The sequence below is a fragment of the Mustela lutreola genome, chromosome 5 (assembly GCF_030435805.1).
Source record: "Mustela lutreola isolate mMusLut2 chromosome 5, mMusLut2.pri, whole genome shotgun sequence".
Classification (NCBI taxonomy): Eukaryota; Metazoa; Chordata; class Mammalia; order Carnivora; family Mustelidae; genus Mustela; species Mustela lutreola.
In genome coordinates, this window is record NC_081294.1 from 89,939,960 (window position 1) to 89,966,808 (window position 26,849).

Consider the following 26,849-nt stretch of genomic DNA (forward strand, 5'->3'; position numbering starts at 1 on the left):
ATGAAGCTTTCAGAGTACATGTTGGCTGACTGGCACTTGGGAATCTCTGGTCTATATTACATGCCCAAGCAATCTATTAGTTTTATTGTCTAGCCATATGTATTCTAATATATGCATGTTATTCATACACACACACACACATACACACACACACACACATACACACACACACACATATATATATATATTCACACACATTTGATACCCTCACTTCTCCTGAGCTTCAAATTTGTACATTTCTATGACATCACTTGGAAGACCCAAAAGCATCGCAAATACAACATGTCCATATATGAACTCAACCTTCTTTCTTTCTTCATTCCCAAATAGGTTCTTCCTCTTACCCTCTCTCTCTCAGTTAATGGTACCACCATCCACTCAGGCAATCAAGACATACTCTTGAACACTTCCCACTCCCTGATCACAAATATTCAATCCATGATCATGCTCTGCTAGAGTATCTGGCAAACATCCCTCAGCTCTATCCTCTCCTTGAACTCTAAGAACACTACTCCCTTTCAGATTTTTATCCACATCATTTCTGTAGGTGCCTGCTAAGAATTCTCATCATCAGCACTGCCTACTTGCCCCTCCACACAACACATTTCACACACTTGTTATACTGAACCATTTGCAGCTCCCTACATACTCTGTGTCATTTCCCACCTCCATGTCCTTGTTGTTGATTTTCCCCCCTCCCTCTTCCCCATATCTACTTTCTTCTTTACCTGGCTACTCCTGCTTTAAGGCTCACCTGAAGTGTCAAGTTCTCTTTGATGAGCTTCCTGATTCCCCAACATCCCCAGCCTCACCCCCAGTGCCAACCTGAACCAATGCAGCTGATTTCTACTTCCATTAAGGCTGCATGGATGCCCTCAACAGTGTATTTGTCAAATTAAACCAAAAAGATCCCTCTCACTGCCACTGCTACCCAGGACTCTAAGACTCTTGAAGGTAGAAAATGTTTCATGTTTGAATAGGCAATCACAACTTCACATATGCTCAATAAATTTTTAGTGAACTGTGCCAAATTGAACTGCTTCCCTTGGCTAGAATTACAAGAAAGAGTGCACATTTTGTCTTTAGACGAAGAAGAATCAAATATTTTCCTTTGTAGTTTATACTCATACAAAACCATCCTCCTATTCCCTTCCCCTATTCCACAATGATAACAGTAGTCCCTCTTACTCATTTACCAGGCCTCTACTAGGCACTCGAGGCATGAAATGAGCTGTGCCAGGGTCCAGGGATGTAAAGATAAACATGATAAAATCTCTCTCCACCAGGAACTCAGAGAACAGTCGGGGAGAGAGACAAACAGTACAATGCACTAAGAGCTCTGATGGAGGCTCAGAATAGCTGGTGAGGGACCCAGAAGAAGGAGAAAGTGATTCATACACCTAATGGCCTCAAAGCCAGTTCTGAGTTATTCCGCTCTTGTGAACACTTTGCTTTAAGTTATTCAACTGCCATTTCATATACTGATGTTTTTCCCCAAGTAGAAGGAAAGCAATATGAAAGGAGAGACTGGCAGTTCCTTTTATCTCTTGCACATCTGGTCAGATATCTGTCCCTGCAGAGAGATGGCTGGAGAATTCCACACCCAGAAAATGTTCTGTAAAGGCCTGTCAAATGAATAATGTGCAGGTGATAACCCTTACATAAGAGAACACCGGCCACTTTTGATTGCAGTACAAATTTATTATAAAATACTCGACATTTTGGAAGATAAAAGTCCATGTCGCTCCCAACATAGCCCAATTCTTCACTTCCAAAGGTACGGAAATGCCAAAACACCCACTGTTTCAACACTCACCCTTGACCAGTATTTCAAAACAGTCCAGCTGAGTCGTTCAACAGCAAATAAATTACATTTCTTTTTGGATTCCATGCTTTGTGGCTTTTCCCCCCAACCTGAAATAATCGTAGCTCTCCAAAACACAACTCTTCACCCTAAATAAAAGGCTAGAGACTTTCCAATTCATCTCTCATAAATGGAGAATCTGTTTCTTGAGCATACCTTGCTCTGGGTTTAGCTGCCTGCTGCAGTGAGGAAAGTTACAATAGAAACTTCTTTTCAACAACTTTCCTAACCATATCCCTTCCACTCCCTCATTATGGTGCCCTTCCAGGCCTGGTCAGTGGGAGGTGACTAGAGTAGTTTTGTTGTGTGAATCATAGGACAGCAGGGTCCCTGGTCTGCTGGCCTGGGGCCAAGATGGAAGGAGCCTCTGGCTTGTGTCATCCACAGCTAAGTTATAACAGATCCATTGAGAGCCTCAGGACAAAACCCCCTATGTCATCATGAGGGAAAACAAAATGATGGCAAGACAATCCAACCTCTGGCTTAAGCAGTCACTATCTATGAAGGAAGGCAGAGTTCACTGAAGCGATGAGGCTTTTTTTTTTTTTTCCAATTCTTTTGTGTCCCACATCAGACGAAAGTAAAAGCCTACCCTCTGAGGACTTCTAAATTTGAGAACATTATAAATGGAGTTGTCATGAAAGGCTGTGGGCTGTATACAGACTGGAGTCTACAAGTCATGCATTACCGAATCCCAGTCGGTACACTCCACCATGGGATGGGCTCAGTTGTAAAAGATGGACTATTCTATCCCACTAGTTAAAAACAAGAAAAATGCAATATGGATAATGGATCAGTTGATGATAGGTAGATAAATAGACAAACAGATAAAGAAAGAGAGGGGGGGGGAGCTGGGGAAAGGAAGTGAAGGAGAGAAAGGGAGAAGTCTCCAAGTCAAAGATTTTGGATTTTATTATGCACAACTTTCTCAATCTAAGCTGTAGAAGCAAAACCATCATCTCTAACGTAAACCTGATCTTTTCAGAACTTCCTTTTTTTTTTTTTTTGACTTTTAATTTTTTATTTTTTATAAACATATATTTTTATCCCCAGGGGTACAGGTCTGTGAGTCACCAGGTTTACACACTTCACAGCACTCACCAAAGCACATACCCTCCCCAATGTCCATAATCCAATTGGACAGCCACATGCAGAAAAATGAAATTGGACCATTTCCTTACACCACACACAAAAATAGACTCAAAATGGATGAAGGACCTCAATGTGCGAAAGGAATCCATCAAAATCCTTGAGGAGAACACAGGCAGCAACCTCTTCGACCTCAGCCGCAGCAACATCTTCCTAGGAACAACGCCAAAGGCAAGGGAAGTAAGGGCAAAAATGAACTATTGGGATTTCATCAAGATCAAAAGCTTTTGCACAGCAAAGGAAACAGTTAACAAAATCAAAAGACAACTGACAGAATGGGAGAAGATATTTGCAAATGACATATCAGATAAAGGACTAGTGTCCAGAATCTATAAAGAACTCAGAACTTCCTTTTAAAACAAACCCACCTCTTTGTTCTTTAGTTAGCTGCTTCCATTTATCAATTAGCAATGAATCCTGCTTCTTATTTTCCTGCAAATTCTACATTTGTGACTAGCTCCCTTGAAAAACCTTACAACTCACTTATTTTAATAAGTCCCTATTGACCTAATAATATTATTATTTTAGATTACATGGTATAAATGAGAATTTAAAGAAAATAAACCAGTTAAAGATAAAAAGAGACTGGGGCAGTTGGTAGAGCCTCGTGCAGAGCTTACTTAAGGCAGGTGATGAAAGTTTTTCTAATGAGGCTTCACCAGAACAACTTTTATCCTGAAAACAAGTAACTCAGTACCCTCAGGCTATCATTTCTCCCTGATTAACAATTGCTACCCAAGGAGTCATACCCTGCAGATTATATGACTAGAAGAAAAACAAGGCAGAAAATGAAAGTTCAATGTTAATTGAAAGAAACATAAACAAGGAAATTAACACAACAAAGAAGCCAAAGACAAGAAATAAAACTCAAACTTCTCAGTGCTCCCCCTTTTAGGAAGTGACAATCCATTAGCATCCTTCAAGGGGATGAGCCCACTGTGGAAGCATTATTAACACACACAGGGAAAACTGCATGCCCTTCAGTTTTAGCTGGAGCCAAGGAGCAAATTTTTAATCAAAGATAAAATGCTGTTGTCTTTTTATGTTAAAATTAAAACAACAGTGGAAGAGACGCTGGACAAAGAATCTGAATCTTCTTTTCTGTTCAAGAATTTTACTTCTTTACTATTTCATGATGGGTGTTAAAAGTAACAAACGACAAAGTCAAGATGTATTAAAGCAGAAATTATAATACCCTTCTGCCCTGGGGCAGTCATTTTTTTTTTAAGATTTTATTTATTTATTTGTCAGAGAGAGAGGGAGAGAGAGAGTGAGTGAGCACGGGCAGACAGAGCGGCAGGCAGAAGCGGAGGGAGAAGCAGACTCCCTGCCGAGCAAGGAGCCGGATGTGGGACTCGATCCCAGGACGCGGTGATCATGACCTGAGCTGAAGGCAGCCGCTTAACGAACTGAGCCACCCAGGTGTGGGACAGTCATTTTTTTTTTAAAAGATTTTATTTATTTATTTATTTGACAGAGAGAAATCACAAGTAGATGGAGAGGCAGGCAGAGAGAGACAGAGGGAAGCAGGCTCCCCGCCGAGCAGAGAGCCCGATGCGGGACTCAATCCCAGCACCCTGAGATCATGACCTGAGCAGAAGGCAGCGGCTTAATCCACTGAGCCACCCAGGCGCCCGGGACAGTCATTTTTGACATATTCTTTCTCTTTCTTATTCAGTGGACACATGGGAAACAGAATCAAGTCAACCCTCAGGAGAATACTCTTGTTTTTAAAACTGTTTTCCTCCTTATGAAGGGGTCTTTAGTTCACTCCATTCCAAAAGAAAGGATTTTAAGATATCACCTGAAGAAGAGGAATTTACACTATAAAAGCTTATTCAGAGAAGAATAGGAAAAGAACAAAATGAACTAGTGGAATATTAGGAATTTGGAATTTTCTGATTTTGTGACCTTTAGGGAAGTAATGCAACCCTTGTGAATGTCCATATCAATGTCAATGTCAGTATCTATTCTGTTGGGTGTAGTTGACAGCCAACTACAATAGCTAGAATGTCAATATCCAGGAAACTACTGAAACCAATACTTCAAAGCCATGGTGTAGACTAAATGATGGACTGATGGTCAGAACATACTAAGCAGCATGCCTACGTGAAAAAAGGGATTCCGTAAACGTTAACTTCATTTCACTTTGTTCACCCTTTACTGGAGTAAGCAAACACTGTTTTCTTAGGAAGCTTGGATTTTACTAATGTTGCAAAAGTGTTTCATTAAAAATGGACTTTCCCTAGGATTGTTATTCTACAGTCACAATGACAAAGAATGAGGACCCTGTCCTAATTCTCAGGAGGCTCAAATGTCGTGCAATATATAATCTTTCATTTCTGTGTCTGAGCCTAAGTCCTTCCATGGCCTTTTCTAAGGTCAAATGAATGTTTCAAATCTTATTTCAGAGGTCTGAAATCCTTTTCACTCTGATACTTCCTTCCTCAAGTACTCCGTGAATGAGCTTTAAAATGAACTCCATCACTCTTCCAGCAAGAAATTAATTGTAAAACCCACTCTCAGCTGCTAGCATTCCGCAGCTTTCAAGTTTCTTAGCGAATCTGAAAGCCCCTGAGTGTACAGAAAGGACAAGCAGAGGACCCTGATGCACAGAAGAAAACTCACCTCTGATTAGCATGATCCCCATGATTACCCAATAACTGTTCAGAGCCTGGTTGCTCTAATTGGAGCCTGTGCTGAATCACTGCCATTCATGAAGTACCCATCTGGCACCTGAAATTAGATTTTGTTCCCTCTTCATTTAATGGTGATGAGTGATGGAGGTACATAACAGCAAAATCCCTTAAAGATTACTCTGTTAATAGATGAACTTCTTAGTGAAAATGGAAAAATGGCATTTCTTTTCTAAAGATCTGGCTATCTGTTATCACCCAATGGTTTATTAGCTCCATTTTTCAAAAGGACAATCATACTGGGGATGATTGAAATGCTGGAGTTTTATCGTTAAAAATCTCTTTAATTCACTGAAGAAGTAATATAAGTTAAAGTGTATAAGTTACAAAATAAAACCAGATTTAATGTCTGAAGTGTAAGTAGTCAAAGGCAAGAAATTTGGAGTAAAAAGGGTATTTAAGTTTCCAGGCCATCTAAAACCTTGCCATCTGGAAATGATGTCGTGCCATACCATACGGTGCCATCTCAGAGACACTGCCATTGATCATTCTATTCCCAACTATTACTAGGCAAGTAGACCCTTGAGCCAACTACAATAGCTAGAATTCTTCATCTTTTTTGTGGGACACCAGCTTATCACTTATACTTAGCATAAACCACTCCATTACAATATTTCAGAACCTTAACATCTTAATACTATTAATTAAAATTATAATTTATCCTTAGCCATTCAGCTTTTAAGGACCATGACTATCCTTGCTGTGTTACTAATTATATGACTTTGAGCCATTTGCCTAACCTCTCTTTCTATCTGAGTCTCTTCACCTGTAAACTAGAACTACAATATCCTGCTTTATGCTGTTGTTGGAAAGAATCCAAATTTCCTAGAGATAAAGCACTAGAAACCGTGGTAACACAAAGGAAGCACTCATCAAATGTGAAGTGTCATCATCCTAGTTCTTTCTTACTCTTGAGAAATTATAATCCGTTTACAGTGAATGCACAGTAAGCATATAATGGAGGCCACTGTTTTGACAATAACTATCTAACGTGTTTTCTATTCACTCTACATCAGGTTGCTCTGAGACAGCCCCCTTCCCCTGCATTAGTTAAATCAATTACTTTAGCCTGGTGAGGAAGCAGAGAACTTGTTAAAACCCTGGCTATGCTGAGGGAAAAATGAATCCATTCTACACTCCAGAAGGGACACACCCCTACCGCTGAATTTCCTCCTATCCACGTAGGGCAGAAATACTGCTTTAGGTGGAGTGGGAGTCCAGGATACCACCCAGAAGGCTCCTTCAGGGGCTGAGTGACACTGAAGGTAACTTAGAATTCCCATATGCCCCCCCCGTGGAAAAGAGGGATGACTGACAGTGAGGGGATGAGTTAAGACTTGCAGCCTCTTTCCCCTGAGGAGAACCACAGTCCCAGCAAGGGTTGGGGGCCTGCCCGTGGGCAAAGACAGCTGAGTTCCCTAAAAGTCATTCTTGTTCTTTGCTACGGGAAGAGGACACTGAAAGAGTACTAAACCAGTTTTAGGCCCTTCAATAATGAAGGCCAGAGGGACCTAGAGCCCATCCATGCACAGATGAGTGATATAAAAATACTCAACTGTGAACCAAAGTCACCTTTCCCCGATGCTATGAGGACACTGATAAGTCTATTATTATAATTACAAACATGCAGCAGGCATTCACTGTGTGCCAGGCAATGTTTGAATCACTTGAAATAAATGAACTCATTCAATTCCCACAAAATTCTATAAAATAGCTACTATTTCAATGTCCAATTTGTAGACGGGAAAAAAGGAGACAAAAAAAGATTATATAAACAGTTCAAGATGAAATGGTTACCAAACTGTGAACCCAGGAAACAGAAGTTTCCTCCTGTACTCAAAAGCCATTCTGGGTTGTTAGGGAAGTGGTAAGAACTAAAGGAAAAGGAGAAAGACAATCTTGATCTAGAGGTAAACTTTGAATTCCCTGAATACTTGCACAACAGAAACCACATTTAATCCCTAAAAGAACTAAAATTAAGGGTTTTTTTCACCCTTAATTTGCTGCCTGCAGAGCTGGACAGTGATGGTTTGGAAAAGGTGCAGCGACAGTACCGCTAAGAGCTGTCAGGTAGATTTCCCTAACTGGGGATGAGTAGTCCTAGATCTAGAAGATTGATTATAGAAAATAGACCACAGTGTTTCTATAACTAAACTATATAGTGAGTAAATTCTGTCCCGATTATAAATGTTAGCCAATGTCAGTGCACCAAACTTCCAATATAAGATAGAAATTTCACCCCATGTATATCATTCTTCTTGCTCCCAAATTCACTTTGAAGCTACCAAAGAAGTGTAGCAATAGGAAAATCAAGGAAGAATGCCATCAAGTCAGGGAATTTCCTGTAAAACAGCCCACAGGAGCCAGAATGCCCATGAGTCTATAGAGTCTATATCATGAGAAGAATCTAATAAGAAGAAATCTATTGATAAAATTCATCATATCAATAGATCACAGAAGACTCCTCTCTAAAAATGTCTAAAAAAATGTGGAAAAACCCCAACATAGAGTTCTGATTCTTATGCTTTAATGAAACAAGAATATAAGACATATCATCCTTAAATAGCCAATGTCTTGTTTAGGGATGAAAGATTGGAGACATGCCCTTTAATGTCAGGAGCAGAAGAAGGACACACACAATTACCACCCATAGTTAACAATGTGTTTTAAACTATTAGGTAGTAAATACTTAAAAAGTCATATTTATTGAAAAAGAGGAGGCAAATCTGTAATTATGTTAAAGAAGTTAAAAATTAAAAATAAAAAATTTAGTAAAGTGACGGACTACAAATCAATATTTCCTAGATATAACAATTGGGGAGGTAGTAGATATGGAAAAAAAAAAACTCTAAAACAACCCACAGGAAGATTTTTGGAGTTTTATTCACTTGTTTGTTTATAAAGGTAGATGAGATATATGGAGGAAAAAAATAAAAAATCTACCATTTTACCAGACAACCAAAAAGGAGATATGAAAAGAAGTGACATGTCTCTGAGGAGGAAAGCAAGCTCAGTTCCAATTACATATAGTTCTAACCTAAATTACTTTCTTATTTATTTCCATTTAAGTTTTGTGTTAGAGAAACCTTTACAAATGCACAAAGGCAGAGAAAATAATGAATTCCATGCACACACCACACAGCAAAAAAGTATCAGTATTTTTCCCATATTGCTTTATCTACCCATAATGTATACTTCTCCTATATCTCCCTGCTTGCATAATTTAAGACATCATAGAAATAAACATGCATGTTTATCTAGAAAATTTTTGACAAACAGTAGAATTGAAAGAAGAATTTTTATGATAATTAAAGTAACTTATCCTGGCATTGGAGTAGGAGATAAACCAGTGGAATTGAATAAAAACACCAAAGAGAAACAACTATAATAAGAATTGTAAGTGTTTAGAGTATGGGTTAATAAGTCATTAGATGGAGACAACTTGATATTAGCTTGGAAACAAAACTTCATACTTTATAGTATACCTAATACATACATACGATATCTTATATCATACCACAATAAATTCCACATGAATTCAAGGTACAGTTTTGAAAAATAAAGCCATGGAAACACTAGAATAAAATATTTGCACGTGTTTTATTTCTTTAAGGGTAAGGAAGGTCTTTCTAATAAGCACTATACATGCCAGACTCTTTGCTAAATGCATAAACTAAGAACATGATGTTTGAGCTGGTTTTAAAAATGAAAAATAAGCATCAAAATATTTAAAAATATATATCACAAACTAGGAAAAGATCACACATATTTTATGGAGTTACACCATGGAGAAGTCTTACAAATCAGTAAGAAAAATAAGTATGTCCCAGTAGAAAAGCAAATGCACAAAAAGTAAACGAAAATTTGAAATTAATATATGGAAAAATCAGCCTCACTAAACAAACAACAAGGAGATGCCCTCCTTTGTCCATCAGATGGTACATTAAAATTAAAAAATCACACCAAGTGTCAGAACACTCATTTACCACCAGTGGGAATATAATCAGTACAATATTTCTAGACAGGTATTTGGCAAATATATCAAAAGCCTGATAAACATGCATACCCTTTGAATCAGCATGAAAAAGAGATCCACAAATGAACATTTGAAGATAATACTCAAAGCATTGTTCCTAATAGGAAAAAATGTGAACATTTTTTAACAATAGAGGAGTATCTATAAAATTAATAAGTTAATTAAAAATTTTTTAAAAATAAATTAAAAAAAAAAAAACAGGTCATGATCTCAGGGTCCTGGGATCGAGCCCCACATCAGGCTCTCTGCTCAGCAGGGAGCCTGCTTTCCCCACCAACCCCATCTCCCTGCCTGCCTCTCTGCCTACTTGTGATCTCTCTCTCTGTCAAATAAATAAATAAAATCTTAAAAAAAAAAATAGAGGAGTACCTAAGTAAAAATTGCTGGAAATATCTAATAGAATATTACGAGGCTATCAGAAATAATGATGTAGATGATAAAACTGTCTAATGAAAAGCACAGGTTACCAAACTGCATTTATAGTATGATCCCATTTCTATGCATATACATACATAGAAAATAATCTCAAAGAATATACATAAAAATATAATAGCGTTTAGCTCTAGAATTACGGGAGGATTTTCTCCTTTTATTCCTGTGCCAAATGTAATTCAATCTTTCTACAGTGAACATGTGCTATTCATATTATAAAATTAAGTAATAAAAAAGTATGTATAGTTACAGCTTTCAGGATAGTTTAAAGCTAAAGGCCAAAGTTGTAGCCAGAAAAAGTGATAACAGAATTCCGCAGTCATGATTGGGTTGATGCTTCTAATGAGAAAGCTGATGGAGACTGTCCATGACTTCCCTGGAGACTGTATTTCAGATTGTTAACTTGTATGCCCTAGCTGTTATGAAACATGAAGCAGGCTTTGAAATTCAAGTATCACTTTGAAAATCAAGTATCATATAAAAGTTCAAACTTGCAGTCATTACAGTTAGTTCTCCTGAAGATTAACAAAGGTAGTGAAAGCAAGGAATCTTAGAAATAGGTGACTGACATGTTTATAAAAATGAACAATTTTTTTAACTTGCTAATTATGATTCCTGAAGTGAGCATTAGTTGACATGCTCCACACATGAAGTTTCATTGACTTACCTGTATACAAGATTTTGCATGTGCCAAGACATTTTTCTGTAAATTAGAGCAACCATGTTGTTTAACCTGAATAGGCAGGAAGACCTCAGTTGCACATGCCTGCTCTCACAGCCTGCGAGATCCCTGGTGATCCCAAGCCTGACCCAGGCTTGTGCCCAGCAACAATCGAGAGGAATATATAGAGCTCTATGTTTTTAAGCATTTTATTTATTTATTTGGCAGAGAGAGACACAGCGAGAGAGGGAACACAAGCAGGGGAGCAGCAGAGGGAGAAGGAGAAGCAAGCTTCCTGCAGAGCAGGGAGCCTGATGTGGGGCTCTATCCCAGGACCACAGGATCATGACCTGAGCCAAAGGCAGATGCTTAATGACTGAGCCACCCAGGTGCCCCTAGAGCTCTATGTTAATGCACACTGAGAGAAGAGAAAGAAAATAGACATTGGCTGAGTGGCAACTTCTTGCCAAATACTATGTTATTAGCTTATACCTGTTATTCTAGTTAGTTCTTCAAAATCTGTGCAGTGGATGGCATTTCCCCATTTTCGATGGGGGCGAGGAGGGTGATAAAACCAAGACTAAGAAAAATGAATCAATTTTCCCCAAGTGTCGCCAGTAACAAGTAGTAAAAGAGAGATTCAAAACCCTGTCTCTCTGGCTCAAAGCTCTATGCCCTATCCTAAACCAATCTGATTCTGCCACTCTGAGATAAATAGAGTGCGGTGGCTTCGAGGTCAAGCCACAGACTCCTAAGCCAGAATGCCTGGGTTGGAATCCCAACTGGGCCACTTGTGAGATGTGTGGCCCTGCACATGCTTCTCCACCTGTAACTCAGCTTCCTCCCCTGTAAAATGGGAGTGATAGTAGTACCCGCCTCATAAGTTGTAAGAATGAATAAGAGTTAAGAAGTATAAAAGATTAAGGACTTTTCTTGACATATAGGAAGCATTGGTGTGGGGGTTTTGTATGGTCACTTTGCCCTCCATTTTTGACAACTGGTCTTTCTCTTATTCCTCGCCAAACTTTTCTCCCAGCTTTCTCCCTGATAGCTCCTTAAAGACAGCAACTCAGATCCCCAACACAACGTATGGGCCCCTGCTGGATGCCAGGCCCTTCTGAGGTCAGCTGCATGAAGGCTTCCAGGAGCGCTCAGTCTGCACACACTCCGGCTCCATCTCACTGTACTCTGCCAGCCTGTGGGGAGCCACCTGGGAGCCTCTACATGCCCTTGGCTGTGCCTCCTACCATCCGTCACCCCTTTGGAGTACACTGCTCTGCTTGCAAACCAGCACAATGTCCTCCTATCTCTCTACCTGTGGCACCTGCCCTTCTTGGAACAGATCCTGTTTCCAGATTCCAGCAGCACACAGTTCAAAAATGCACTGAGTGTGACCCAGGACTGTCCACTAAGCTTAAGCTCACACTCAGAGGGAGGCTTCTCAAACTAGAGAATGCGCACCCCTTCCAATCTCCAGAGTACCCTGAAAAGGTCGTGCAAGGTAAGAACTAGGAATATACTTCATTTTAAAAACTGGACAAAAAACTGGACAAATGGCACAACATTTCATTCATGCCAGTAACTGAGGTACGTCCATACACGGTACCATTCTATACTGAGAAATTATACCTAAGTGTATGCGACAATGCTTACACCTGGACACACTCAGCTTCTTCTCTTTTTGCCAAAACATGTTCCCTGGCATGGTGCACTGTTATCAGACTCATAAAGCCCAAAAGAAGGATTTGCAGTCTAAGGCCTGATCTGAAATCACCTGCAGATCTCTCATCACTTTGGACACCTCTCCTCTTATGTTAATAAGTGGTTAATGCTACCTCACAGGTTCAAATGCATCCCAACTGCCTTTAACACTATAGGCATGTACTCCAAGAAACAGCCAAGTATTTACGGTAACATAAGGGCATGTGGAAAAAGAAAATACTGATGCTTCAAAGGACACATTTCCCACCCTTCGCTAGTACCTTAGAAATGGAACAATGACTTCTTTGGCTTCACCATTTATCCAAAATTTCTTGTGCTTTTTTCTGAAATTTCTAAGTATTAGCATTTTGATTTTGCTTTCTGAAGATGAAGGTGTTATATCTACAGTATGCCTTTTACCCGAAGTTCTCAAAATTACTTTATACATACATTCACAACGTGGAAGCTGATATTTAAATTTCAGATATCATGAAAGGGAAACAAACTCTAACAGTGACTTTTCAAAAATGTATCTATATAAAAGATGCATAGAGCTGATATTGAATTGGAATTGGAAAACAGCAATGTTCGATAAACTAGATTTTACTTTCTCTCCTAAAATGCTGTTATTGTTACCAGCAGAACTCAACAAATATGAAAAGCCAAATATTTGTTGAACATCTCCCAAAGGTGTAACATCTACCCTAGGATGTATCGAAGGGAGGGGGATAAAAGTGTAAGGTATAAATCTCTTTAAATACTATCTTGTTCCAAGAACCAGGCTGACACTAGAAACAATTACAAAACACTACAGTCTATAATTAGAGCTTAATGCATTGTTTGGGACAGCTAATAAGTTCAAAAGTAATTAAGAAAAGAAAAATGAGAGAAATTGTTGTAGGCTAGGATCATGAGAAACAAAGTGCACAGTTTTCAAGTAGACCTTCAAAAGTGTTAAGTGTATGGATGAGCACTAAAGAAAAGGAATGGCATTCATGCCAAAAGGAACAGCATAGGGGTAACCGACATGAAGTCACTGAAGATGGGACAGAAACCAGTAAACAGGTATATAATGGGTAAAGGGTGGCAGGTAAGAAGAAAATTTTCTTTACCAGAACAGAGTGTATGTTACAAAGAATAGAGAGAAATAGCCTGAGGGCATTAAGTGGAAAGGAGATTATGTGGAACATTGAGTGCCATTTTGGCCTGATCCAACAGGAAACCAATGCAGACTCTTAGCAGGTGAATGATACAGCAGGGAGCTCCTTTAAGACGTATATTCAGCCAAAGAAGTTAAATTAATGGGAACTGATCTAATTCATTGGTTTGTTTTCCCACAGAAATCCTCATGTGCTAGCATAACTTGTAAAGATCAGGTCTTCTCTCTTATTATTTCTGAAACCTTGGGTGATCAGAAACGTTCAGAATCTTATTCCAAATAGGAACAGAAACATATTTCTTACATTGTTCTTATAAGAATTAAATCAGGCTATATAAGAAAAGTGATTAATATATAGAAAGCACTTACTAAACCAATTCTTTCCCAAATAAGGCATTTCAATATTTTACAAATATTTAAAGATGAATTATAAATAAGACTCTGATCTTTAGACAAAGCTGTTACATGGAATGTTCTAAACACACAACAATCACACTTGGTATTTAATCACTCAATGGTCTGATCTTCTTTTTGTATAATCAACATAAATCTAGAATGATTTCATAAATGAATATGTATACTGAATTTTGGTCCCAAATTGTTTTTTTAAGATTTTATTTATTTATTTGACAGAGAGAAAGAGATCACAAGTAGGCAGAGAGGGAGGCAGAGAGAGAGAGAGGGAAGCAGGCTCTCCGCTGAGCAGAGAGCCCAATGAGGGGCTCAATCCCAGGACCCTGAGATCATGACCTGAGCCAAAGGCAGAGGCGTAGCCCACTGAGCCACCGAGGCACCCCAGAATTTTGGTCCCAAATTTAAATGGGACAAGTTAAAATAGCTTCTCTGCTCTGTTTATGAAGACTCTAATTAAGAAATAGATATATTGGGTATGGGGCATCCATCCAATCATTTGTTCTTTTTAAAAAAGTATTTACCAAGCACCTGGTAAGTGCTAAGCACTGCTCTGGGCATTGGGAACACAGTGGTGAACAAAAAGACAAAATCCTAATGTTTGTTTACCTTATATTCTAGAGGAAGAAGACAGGTAATAGATTAATGTATAAATAACATACAAGTAACATAAATAAACAATTAATGATTAAAATACTATGTGCAATGGTGATACATGCAAGGACAAAAACAAAACATGTATGAAGGGTCGGGAACTACAATTTCAGATAGAATGTCCTGGAAGAGATTCTCTGAAGAGATAGCATGGAGTAAAAGCCTGAAGGAGGTGCAAGAGGGAGCCCTCTAGGTATATGGCAGTGCCCTGGTGTGTCTGAGGCACAGTCAGGGTAGCTGGGGCTGAGTGAGTCACAGACTGAGGCGCTGAGATGAGTTCAGACATGTAACAGTGTCATAGGAGCCATGTAAGGCATACTATGACAGATCTCTGGGTCTATGGCTCTTGTAGAGCAGGAAGATACAGCAGGACTGGGGCTGGCCCAGAGAGGACACAGAAGTCATGGAAGAGGCACACAATGGCACCAAGCTCCAACACGGCAATCACCAGATTTATCCTTCAGTGCTACCCAATTTTCAACGGCTGCTTCCAACACCCACCCTACGAGTCACCTCATCCATAATATACTAACACGGAGCAACCATGAAGGAAATAAAAAAGTCAAAATACAATGATGGTAGGAATGAACCTCATCAATGCTTCAGAGTGCATCATGAGCTCGCCACACTACCAGCCACCCTTTGAGAATCGCTCTCCTAGAATTGACAGGACACTCACTGTCTGGCTTGCAGGAGATGCCAACAGGGCAGAAGGTGCCAGCAAGGACAGATGGTGTCTGCAGGAAGCCCACCTCACTGGGGTTAGGCGGTCAGTGACGATCGTCAAATAGTGAAGGAAAAGGCAACTTGAGGTTTATAAATTAAAACCAGTTGAGCTCCTCCCCTTTCCACCACCTATGTAAAGCCTGTCTGGCTGGATTCATTTTCATGGACTCCAGGAAGAGAAATGTGTGCTGGAAACCTCCATCTAGTGTCAGATAATCCTGCCAAGAACCATTTGAAAGCCTCCTTTCCCCAAAGCATTTTTCTTAATTAGTGTTAGTGGCCTAGGTACCTGTTTTGCCCCCTCTTGTGCACTAGAATCCTCATACTTTAAGTAATTAATAAGAAAATTCCCAAGGATATGAAGCCTCCCATTTCCCCATGATGACCCAAGATAATCATAGCATTGAAACCTTAAAAACATGGCCATGTCATTGTTTTCTCTCCTAGTAATAATTGGGATTTTGGAAAGGCTTCCCGTTGACAATTTTGGCACTCACCTAAAAAACAAAAACACTAGAATTCTGTCAGCATTTCAACCTCACAAACTGCCTGTTGGTATATGGTATTATATAAAATAAACAACCCTGGAGGGTCGTGTCTCGGGGTGGTGAAATGTCACTGTTATGGCAACTCCCTCAACATCATTTCATGATGCGATTCCCCCCCCCCCCCCCACAGAGTAGTTTGGACAAAGCATTTATTTCCTGAGATGGGTTTAGAGGTTACTGCACTCAGACTGGCAGATGAGACACAGTGCTAGAAGGAGGGAGGGGAAGAGAGAGGAGAGACAGAAAGAGGGAGAGAAAAAAGAAAGAAATTCAGGGAGACAGGGAGAGAGACAAAGATTGCAGACATAAACTGGCTATGTTTTTTTAACTATCTTGAACCTAATGAAGTGTTTGCTTTAAGTTGGGAAACTCTTGCAACAATTACCTTCTTTGAGAATTTAAATTAAAGTTACCATAACATGATCAGAAACCTTCCTGAGTAAGTAAATCACGTACTTGTAATTACTTCCTGACTTCTGCAGCCATAAGGTAAAATGCACTCAAAACAAAAGAAAATGCACAGCAACTGCAAGTTTCAAAATTCATACTCAGAAGCCACAAATGTCAAAGGAGCTTCTCACTTGTGGAAAATAAGTAATACTGCCGGTTTCCTTAACGACCCCACAAATGTTCCCAATCAGATCTGAACTCATCCAAAGAATTTTTTTTTTAAGGTTTTATTTATTCATTTGACAGACAGAGATCACAAGCAGGCAGAGAGGCAGGCAGAGAGAGGAAGGGAAGCAGGCTCCCTGCTGAGCAGAGACCCGAGCGGGACTCGATTCCAGGACCCCAGAATCATGACCCGAGTGAAGGCAGAGGCTTTAACCCACTGAGCCACCCAGGTGCCCCTGAACTCATCCAAAGTTTTAATAAAATTGCTAATCAGGACAAGTTACAGCAATTTTTAGGGTTTTCTTAAATCCAATAACTCTGGCAGAGAGAAAGAGAGAACTGAAAAAAAATAAACGGAAACCTTCAAGATTTTCACTTACCTCTATAAAGAGATGTTCCTTTTGTTTAAAAAAAAAAAAGCAAAACTTTTTAAAAACCTCAATGTTAAAAAATATACAGCCTCATAAAATGAAATTAAAAATTTGAAACAGCAAAATAACAAAACCCATAAATCACGTTCTTAAAACAGGCAAAACAAAACTGGATTCCGTCAGGAAGCCAATTACTCTAGACCTACTCCTCTGACAAGTTAGCAAGACAGTAAGAAGCCTTTCCCTACAAATAAAAGGATCTTTACTTGAGAAGAGACCCCCCTCCCCAAACAAGAGGTAATTAGAAGCTATTTGGTAAGTGTCCAAGAAGCCAAATGACTGTTTCAAACACCATTTCAAACCTCCCTGCAAATACTTCACAGCATAGTACCATTTTTATAGAATTTCTTTGGGGTGATTCTCTTGTGTTTCCTTTCTTTTACAAAGAAAAAAAGAGAGAGAGAGAGAGATTAGGGCACACGATTTTCTAAGGGATTCGAAAGTCCTTAAAGATTAAAGGGCGGCTTTGGTAATGAAGACCAGTTCCACTCTAGTGCTTCTGTTTCAAACAGCTGCATGTATAATGGACGATGTTTGCCACAGCTGGGAGGCTGGGCCTTGGCAAGGGGCCCACTTGGAGCCCTGGCAGCGCCACAGCAGGCGGCTGCGCAGACCAGCCCGCAGGATGCAGGGGGAGGGGCGGCACACATTTGCCGCTCTCCTCCAGCTGGGCGGCGCAGATCCTCACCTCCCACCCTCCACCCTCCACCCCTCCCCCCGCCCCACCCTGTGGCTCCTCTAACACCACACAGGAGCTCTCCAAGCACCCCCAAATCCCGCAGACCAATAACAAAATACTGTCATTCCAGAAACGCTGCCCCTGATGTAATTCTCTGCACTCAGGGAGCACTCAGGAATAGCCCACGGATGCCTGGAAGGCAGTTCTCTACCAACGATGCTGAAGCAGTATGCGTGGACCTTGATGGCTTCCCACGAGGCAGGAAGAAGACTGGTCAAGCGGCCTCCATATTGCAGACAGAACTAATGGCAGCCAGGAGCCCTGTCACAGCAGCCTGGGGATAGATCCAGAATACATGGCACAGGTCCTCAGCTGTCCTGAAGGGAAAGCTACTTCCTTTAGTCTTTTTTATATATGTACATACACACATATACACACCCATACACACACACGTATATATAACATATATACATATATGTAATCACATATACATACGAATGTAATTTCCTCCTTCCATACTATTATGTTCAACTTTTTTTTTCCAGATTTGCTGCCATACACACACTAAAGGGCTGAAAACAGAAAGCAGAACTTTAGAAAAAGAACTAAAAATATGTATTTATTGTGTAACGTATGTGCTTCTGCACTCCCACTTATCTTTGGCATAGTCATTTTTGTCTAGTTTTGAGATGAGCTGTTTGGATCCTTGTAACATCAACCACCTTGATGTGCAGCATTTAATACTAGTACTCCAAAAACTAAATGAATATGAATCCTGTTACATCCCCTGAACATTCCTTTATTTAATAGTCCCTGAAATTATGCTTAGGCTACCCACGGTCTCCATGATTAACTTGACTTCAAGGTACGAAATTTATTTGTGTTTTGGGGACATCGGAGTGACTGAAACAGGCTCGCAAATCCATAAGCTCCCCAAGCCTTACTTCCATCACCATATACATAATTTTTTAAATGTATGTAAAAAAAAGATAAAATATATGTAAAAATATCATCATGAATTTAAAAAACAAATTCATTTTTAAGTGTCACTAAATTCATAGCAGTTTTTGTCATTATATATTTTTTAAGCCACGCATTCTAAAAATATAATTACTCTCACATGGAACTGTGGGCTGGATTTAATGACTGGCTTCTAACAGAACAGAATAGAATAGAAAAGTTTTGTGAATTCTGAGACAAAGCCATTTACATTTCACCCAGGATTCCCAAGTCAGACTCTGGTTAATGTGCAAACCTGGTATCCCTGCTTTCTTTCCTGGATACAAAAGTCTTAACTACTGACAATCCTCCGGGGGAAACTTTTCTACATTTAACATGGAACAGAACATATACCCTCCCAACAGCAGGGGTGGGCATATAACCCAGGCAAGGCCTGTCAGAATACCCAGGAACCTGCAAGTGACTGGTGTAGTAAAAGGCACATGACTCAGGACAAACTAATGAATCTGTACCCTGATATTCGATGTCAGGGATCCTGGAGGAGCAAAGGAGTCTCTACTTTGTAGGAAGACTGGTAAGCAAGAGATAAGCCTCCTTTCCAGAGTCCATTATTTTTCCTAGCTTTGAAGAAAGAGAATGCCTGACAATGTTGCCAGTAGAGAGGGTGGGCAAGCAAAGCCAAGAGAGTCAGTGAGAGACAGGCTGGGCTGAGTGACACCATTTAAATATCTTTGACTAGATCTGTTCCCGCTTGACTTAAAATGATGTGAGATAATAAATTTATATTTTGCTTAAATTACTTCAAGGTGATTTTCTCTTCCTTGCAAAGAAAGCCTTGCCTGATATTAGAGGTCAATAAAATGCCATTGGCTTGGTCAGAAGAGCATGTAACTCTTGATCTCGGGGTTGTGAATTAGAGCCCCACATTAGCTTTTTTAAAAACCGATGATTAAAAATTGAAAAAAAATGATAATCACTGCACTACAGCATTTTCACAGTCATCCACATCCTTCCTCCTCAGCTTTTCTCCTTTCTTGGTTGCCATAATGCCACACTCTCTTAGTTCTTCTCCTAACCAACACTGTGGCCATTCCTTTGCTTCAATAACTGTCCCTCAGGTGCCCATGCTCTGTGTTTCTGTTCTCAACTACTTCTCTTCCCTCCATTTTTCCTCCTTCAGTTTCATCTAGGGGCTAGTTTCCTATTACTTGCCTTATTGCTGTTGGGAAACAGGTAAGAAAATGTGGCGTTCCTGTGTGGACTCAATGACACCATGGTGTCTGAAGACATGTGGCCATGACAGTTGTGCCAACCTTCTGTATCTAGAAGTACAGCCACACTGTGTACTCTTGAACTCCAAAGGTTCACCGCAATCTCCTGCTACATCAGACTTCTTGGACTGTCTTGCTTTGGGAGTCATTTTCAGAAGCCCACCTTTCCAGGCCTTCCAATGCTTTCACAATTCTAGGAAAAGCTAGATGGGAGTATTTGTCACCCAATTTCTCTAGACTTCTTCGCACTGAAAACAGAATAAAGTTTGAAACTTTCAACAGCCAATAAGACCATGAGTTCTATAGCCACTGATGTCCAGTGTAACTTCATCTCCTGCCAGTTTCCTTCTCACACTTTGACACACTGACAGGTCCATCTGCCCTCAGCCTCTGTTATTAGCATATGTTCCTCTCCCTGCATCTCCCTCTCTCTCTTGATGGTCTGGTAAATGTCCAGGCAGCCTTCAGAGACTCCTCCAGAGAGAGTATGCACTTGTTTGTAAGCACCACAGGACCTTATGCTCAACACTTCAGAATTATCAGGTAACTATATTGTGATTTTCATTTTTCATGATTATCGTTCCATTCTAATTGAAATTCATTAAGGACACAGGTAGTGAATTTTTCTTAGTTTCCCCAAGCCTATCATAGTACAATGATACTTAAATAAACAGAATGGGAATTAAATCTTCCCTCAATTTATGAAATGTTATGGTGGCTTAAATGCATTTCCCTTCAGCTCCATCTCCTGGGAGAAATGATAAGATCTGAAATAAAATGTTCCTGCTTTGAAAAGGCAGTACACGCACATGAAGACTATTAGTGTCACTCCTTACCTGGCTTCAGGAGCACTCTCCAACACCATCCAGCGTCACTGTCAGTCACTTTAGTTTCCTTGAAGACAAGGAAACTTCAGCTATTTCCTCAAAACCCCACAACCTCCTTTCTAGTCCATGACCCAGTCCACATTTCCATTTTCTCCCTTAAATTCACAGGAAGGTGAGACTACTTGGCAATCTCTCTTTACTGTTATCCTCAATGCTTTACATGTTATAGGCTTATATAACTTAGAGAATTCCTTTTTAAATGGAGGTACCCACATGTGCTCCTTCTTCATCACCTTAATAACAATGAATTTAGTGTAACTACCGGACACTATTTTAATAAGGGTTCAAGCTTATCAGTGAAGTGCCATAGTGTAAACCGGGGGGGGGGGGGGGGGGGGGCGAAAGAGTGACATTAGCAGGAAGGCCAGCCATACTAATACCATCTTGTATGGGTGTTTCAACCATGGTGCATGATCCTTCGGTATCTAGACAGAAGACAGCTGCCTTTGCTGATCCATAATATGAATTTAGAATGGAGAAAAAAACCATAATACAAACAGCTGGACTTCACAGAAGACGTCTAAAATTCAAAGGCTAGTGGGAGAAAGAAAACCTCTGAGGCAGAGATCTCTAAGCTACAGAGGCCCTCAAGGCCAACAACACTCCAATTTCCATCCTCTGAAATGGGAATAAAGGCATCATGAGAGGTAGGCTTGTAGAATGTGTGCTTGCCCTCTCCTTCATGCTACCCTCAGCACTGTCTCCTGTTTGCCAAGGCTGACTTAACATTGCTGCCAAAACAACAGCAACAACAACAAATCCTTGCTACCAGATTTTAATTTCTAAGGTAGGTTAACCACATTCCTCAGTTGTGGCTGATAGAAGGAGAGCAGTGTGATTCAGTCCTTTGCAGTGGTTCCTATGACTCATTTGGTGACCAACTCTGGAGCTGGCAGAATTGAACATTACCCCCTTTTAATTTCAGTTAGAAATGCTGTTTGAGGACATCTGATTCCTGACACAACAAGGACACAAAAGGAGAAGAAAAACAAAAAAAGAAAATCAGAAAATCCTATTAGGCTGAAGAGATAAGGAATTTTAGAGCAAAGGTGAAGGTTTCTTGCAACTCTCCCTATGGGTTATCTTTATAGCTGTTTATCAGGATATTATTTTTGTTTCTTCTACAAAGTACATGACCTCCAGGAAGCTAATTTAATATATGGGTCTACCTTCACCGCAACCCTCAAACAAATCAGAACTGCAAAAGTTAATTGGGAAGCAATTATTTTTGTTTTCATAATAAGGGCTCTTTATTTTGCAAGGAAAATAAGTTTTCTTCAAAGTACAAGTTTCCCTACTGAGTTAAAATAGGAGGTAAGAAGAGTCTTATTATGCCTAAATTGGGGGAGGGGGGGAATGTATCTTCTATCTAGTTCTTAAAATGTGGCTTCTGGGCAAGTAATAGTACAGGACCAGGAACTTGTTAGAAACGGCAATTTGAGGTCCATTCCAGACCTATGGGATCATACACTCACGGAGGTAGGGCCTAGCAATTGGTTGCTTAATAAGCCTTTTAAGGGGACAATCCTGATGGACATGAAAGTCTGAAAACCATAGATCCCCCCAAAATATTTTATGGATAGTGGAGGGATTGATGAGAGAATGGATTCCCTATGAAGTGTTTATTGCTACAAATATTCCAGGTGGCAATGGTCAAAAGCAGCCATGTTGTTTATCTGCTGCATTTATGAGTAATCTAAATGGTATTGCTATTGCCCTAAGAATTCTATACCTGTGTTGAAAAAACTTTGGAAAGAAGAGGGGTTGAGCAGTGAATGACTAAACAATGTATTGGAGGATAAAAATTTGGGAGATTCTGGGCCCCCTGTTTTACCATTAGGAGAATCTCTCTGGACCTGTGGGAGGAATCAAAGAGCTCTGTTCTGACCTGTGTAATCTAGAGATACACAAGTGACCTTGAAAATCCTTGAAAACTACTTCCAAATAAGAGTGTAGAAAAGCATCTTAGATCCCTGATTTGCTTAGGCCTGCTGTGACCCTCTCTACAGCTCCAGTTCTGAGAGTAGAAGAAAAAAGTTCTTCAGATTCCCCTATTCATATTTCAACAAATAAGCATCACGTTTCTACTGTTGGAACACAACTGGGATCCTCACCAGTGTGACTGGGGTCCTATTGGATCCTGTGAGAAAACTCCAGGAGATGAAGGGCAAAAGTCTTCCAGGGTGGAATAGACATGGGAGGATCCCCAGAGTGCTCTCCTGTCCTCCTTTAGATGGATCTGCTAAGTGTGAACAATCATTAACTTGCTTCTTGTCATTTAAAGCTAAGAGATAATCGTTGTTGTTCACTTGTCCCATTTGAGCGCTTGATTGCTTAGGGGTAGCCCACATCACGCAGGGAGCCCACATCCTGCATGTAGCTCACATCTCACATATGCAGTTCATGTCCTGCATGTAAATCTGTATCCTGTTTGTAACCAGATCTTGTATAAAGTATAAAAGAAGTGATTGTAAGAGCTGAAGTCTTCTACTGATCATCAGTCAGTAATTCTTCCATTATTTTGGCTCCCATCACCAGGATCCCCACCTCATGAAGGTGACCCTCTACCTTGTACCAGGTACTTTCAAGTAACTTGCTGATTAAGACTTGAAACAACCAACTCTTGCAAGTCATGCATTTTTATTCCCTTTGTAGTTTATATCCACTACTGGTGTTCTCACAGTAGCTCATCTCCCTTCTCTTGGCAATTGCATAACTACTTATTTGTGTGAACCATTCCCTTCTTGGCTTCATCCTGGGGTTGATCATAATGGTTTTTCTCTTTCTTCACATAGGTAGACAGGTGACTCAGGAGGACCCAGAATCTTTCACTATGATTATTATATACCTAAGTGAATGTGACAGAAAGACACTTTTATTTCCTTTTGAGATGCACAGCTGGAGAGTTGTAAGCCTAGAGATGCCAGCTGCCATGTTTCTTGCTACATAAAACCTATCTAGTGGCAGTGAGAAAGACGCCAACACAGAAGGGAAAAAAAAAAAAAAAAGGCAGAGGTAAGAATGTCATGGTGATGATGGCCCCCTAAGGTCTCGTATATAGAGAGGTCTTATATACATATACATATACATATACATATACATATATGTCTACATATACATACAAACAACAACAGTTTAGGCAACTATTCTTATTCTAGAATCTACCCTCCATCCACATCAGCTTTTCTTGCTTGAGCCAGCTTAGTTTTCTGCCACTTGCAACTGAGAGTCTCGATTAAGATAACACATTGTAAATGATTAAAAAGACTCAAAGGATTAAGAATATTGCCTACAGTTCCTACTTAGTCATTGGAAAGACAGGACACCTAGTTCTAAAGTCCAAAATATGTTCCACTATGCCACAGTTACCTTTAAAAATAAAGCCTAGGGTTTGTCTAATTGAATACATTTTTGTGGTGACTGGGTTTTCAAATCATATATTAAAACAGAACAGACGGGCAACTGGGTTGCTCAGTTGTTAAGTGTAAGACTCCTGATTTTGACTCAGGTCATGATCTCAGGGTGGTGCAATGAAGCCCCACATTAAGCTCCACTCTCAGCAGGAGTCTGCTTGAGACTCTCTCTCTCCCTCAGTCCTTCCCTCTGCTCAGGCTCACTTTCTTTCTCTATCTGTCTCGAATAAATAGTCTTAAAGCACACACACACACAAACACACACACACACACACACAGCACGAACCATAGAAGAAAGTGATCATTTGGACTTCATTAAAATTAAGAACTTCCATTCATCAAAAGAAAGCATAAATATATTCACATATTTATCAGAATATATAAACACAACTCAAAAACAAAAAGATAATTAATAGATAAAATACTTGAACAGAATTTTATAAAGGAGGCTTCAAAAAGGGCAATATGTATATGAAAAGGTACTCAATATTATTATTCATCAGGAAAATGAAATCTAAAACTATAATGACATACACACATTCACCAGAGTGGCTAAAATTAAAAACACTCAATACAACATATTGGCACAAATGCAGAGGAATGAGGGCTCTCATACATTGCTGGTGGGAAGGAAAACTGGCACTACCTCTTTGGAAAAACATTTGGCAGCAAGGACTAAAGCTAAATTATTCCTACCTTATGAACAAGCAAGCCTAATTCCAGTTCTATCTACCAAAAAAAGAATGAGTACATATGGCCACCAAAAACCAGCAGCAGTCCATAGTATCTGAGAAAATGAAAATAAAGCAAATATCCATCAAGAGAAGAATGATATATCCATATCACCAAATACCACACAGCAAAAACAGGCAAAACCAAGCTATAGGGAGAGAAATAGGAATGGTGGTAATGACTGCATGGAGGAAAATTAACTGGGTAGAAAAGTAATTGGCAAGAGGAAAGATTTTTAAACCTTGCTTTCTATCTTAGACTAGGCAGTGGTTATACAAGTGTATACATATGTAAAAAAATAATAATCAATGAATTATACACTGAAGATGTACGTCCTTTCTTCCCATGATACCTCATTTAAGGAAAATAAATTAGGAAAATCCTACAAACATACCCAAATTGAAGCCCAAAAGAGAACAGAATTGAGATCATTTCTAATGGAGTATCCCTGTTAACAGAAGTTCACATTTCTGCGTAGGTGAGTTGTGTACCACAATAGAATCTAGAAAGTATTTACATATTTCAGGGTTGTTTGGGAACAGGGTATGATAAAGTGATGAGCAGAAATAATTTACACAGTGTTAAATCACCTTTCTTGATCCACAAACTCACCCCTAGTTGAATGTCCATGCTCCTTGAAAGCAGGAAAATACAAGTCATTTCATCCAGGCTCATCAACCCTGTGAACTATAGATGCTGGGCAAACTCTGTTTTGAGGAGTATGGTGTTATTAAATTACTATTTAATTTTATAAATATATCTACCTCTTCCAAAAGCACCCTCAAATAATTATATTTTCTCTGTATTTTCAAATTACCTTAGAATAATCCATAAATGACAGAGCACTAATAAAAGAATATACAGCAGCCTTGTTATTTCTAGCTAATCATTAAAGTACAATAAACATGACAAAAAGCATGTCTAGGCAAATATACACATGCACAAATATTATCCAATCTCATTCCAAACCTCCTGCACGCTGACCTTATCAACCCAATTAGATGGCTTCCCATTTCCAAAGCAAAGTTAAAAGCAGTAAACATATCATTAAGAAAAATGGGCAAAGGTTAGCTTCCTGCAGAATTGTTCTTACAATAACTGTATGATTTTTGTCAATTTGTTTTGAGAAGTGACAACTGCTGCTAGAATAATCTGTTTTATGCTGCTCTCACTGACATAATCTAGCAGCCACCATTGAATATAACATTACAGAACTGGAAGGGGCCATGGGAATAATTTAATTCTTCTTCCTCATTCAGAAAGTGAGAAAAATGAATGTCTGAGAGCTTTAATTATATGCTTGAGTCAGATATTTGAGGTATACCTAAGTTTCCTTACAGATAAAATTTAGAATCAGTCTGTGAGCTCTAAAAGTGAAATGCAGAAACTATATATTCCACCAAGGAAATGTTAGTTCACAAATTGTGAGGATCCTACCATTTCTAGTCCATCTCCACCGATACATTGGTCCTTGAGTTTTACATATTGAAACAGACCAGTGACTCTAAACCTCAAAAATATAGGGGGTCTGAATTAAAGCAGGAGCAGTGAAAATAGCAAGGAAAGGATTTTTTTTTTTTTAATAAACATGTATTTTTATACCCAGGGGTACAGGTCTGTGAATCAGCACTCACCAAAGCACATACCCTCCCCAATGTCCATAACCCCACCCCGCTTCTCCCAACTCCCCTCCCCCCAGCAACCCTCAGTTTGTTTTGTAAGATTAAGAGTCACTTATGGTTTGTCTCCATCCCAATCCCATCTTGTTTCATTGATTCTTCTGCTACCCACTTAAGCCCCCATGTTGCATCACCACTTCCTCAT

At 39.6% G+C, this 26,849-nt stretch overlaps 1 protein-coding gene across 5 annotated transcripts in view; it reads right to left on the reverse strand.

The window, feature by feature from the left end:
- The window catches only part of LOC131832263 (cAMP-specific 3',5'-cyclic phosphodiesterase 4D-like), a 565,899-nt gene that overhangs the window by 274,963 nt on the left and 264,087 nt on the right, over window positions 1-26,849 (reverse strand). The window contains exon 1 of one of the 5 annotated variants that reach the window (XM_059175055.1): window positions 3,083-3,275. The exons of the other annotated variants lie outside the window; for them this stretch is intronic. The gene's annotated coding sequence lies outside the window, so the exon portion shown is untranslated. Of the gene's footprint in view, window positions 1-3,082; window positions 3,276-26,849 lie in introns of those variants that run through there. 5 annotated transcript variants of the gene reach the window in all.